The following is a 1,497-nucleotide window of genomic DNA, read 5'->3' as shown; positions in this document are numbered from 1 at the left end:
TCCCTCTCGCCTGGAGAGATCTTAGAACAATCGGTTCTGCTGTTCAAACACAACATAACATTCAAACTAGGGCTGTGTAATATGTCGGATGAAATCGGATTTGATGTGATTCAGACTCTATTCAAAATATATATCGGGTCTATTTATTAGATCCGAACCCGACTCTAAACCCGATAAAATCTATACACTTTCGGGCTACGATTATACCGGGTAAAAACCGAGTGAAAATCGGGCCGTTAACATTATATTACCTTGATACCTTCTTATAAGCTAGCATGTGAAAATATCCAAATTTCAAAGACTCCAACCATTATTTGACATGGTAAAATTCACTTAGAAAAATATAAGAACCAATTCTTCTCTAAAATTAAAGTATAACCATAATCAATACTAATATTGTCTAATAACACCAAATATTTAAATCAATATAAATAACACAATATTATGCATTAATCTAAAATCTTATGCATTTTAAATATAAAACATTAACTTATAGTCTTATAATAACTAATAACACAAAATATTAAGGTTTACAATACTTAAATTCCACATAAGAATAACCATTATCCATCACTAATAACACAAAATATTAATTGTATATGATGACCGGGCCATCGGGCCGACTCGGGTGACCCGAGCCATGGCCCGGACTCGACCCAAAATAATGACCGGGTCTATTTTTGAGACCCTTACGTGGTTCTAGACCCGGTGAAATTATACCAAAATAGCCTCTAAAGTATTCGAGATCGGGCCGAATCTTCGAGTCGGGCCGGCCATGCACACCCCTAATTCAAACCATAACAAACTTTTCTTACACTACCCCAAATCCTCATTAAGCCAACATGACAATATAAATCTTTAACACACTAACCCAACCATTGATCTTAGTTCTTTAGTATCCCAAGTTCGAGCAAATTCCAGATTGTGACAACAGGGAAGAGCATCAAGCCTCCTTGTCCTCATCCTGCAACATAAAACCACAATCCTACATGTAAGCTACTCACTTCAACATTCCAAAAAAAAAAAAGCCGGTTTTTTTTCACCTTGTGGGACTAAGCTCTATAACCATCCTCAACCTAGTGCATTACTCTCCCTCGCTTCTTCCGCAAACCAAACAACTACATCTTAAATCCTTGGATCTCACAACATGAACATACCTCACATGGGAACTGTTCTCATTGAAGGCAGAACCATCACTCTCAACACAAAACCATGTCCAGAATACAGATCAAAATGTTTCAATATGTTGGAAAGGTCATAGCGGACAGGGAAATAAAATTTAAAGTCGTCAAGAACTCTATTCTTGGTATGTGGGGAAACCCAACTGATGTCTCCATTTCAGAGGTTGGGAGGAACGAAGCTCTCATCAGCGTAAAGGACAACAACAAAGGGAAGAGATTTCTTGACAGTGGGCCTTGGAACATCAAAGGAAATTTATTGAACCTACAAACAGTGACCGATTTAAAAACTTTAATCAATGGGAGCAAAAATTTTACA

The sequence above is a fragment of the Arachis ipaensis genome, chromosome B10, assembly GCF_000816755.2.
Source record: "Arachis ipaensis cultivar K30076 chromosome B10, Araip1.1, whole genome shotgun sequence".
In the NCBI taxonomy this organism is placed as follows: Eukaryota; Viridiplantae; Streptophyta; class Magnoliopsida; order Fabales; family Fabaceae; genus Arachis; species Arachis ipaensis.
The sequence above is the reverse complement of the archived record's forward strand: the minus strand, read 5'-3'. Positions refer to the sequence as shown.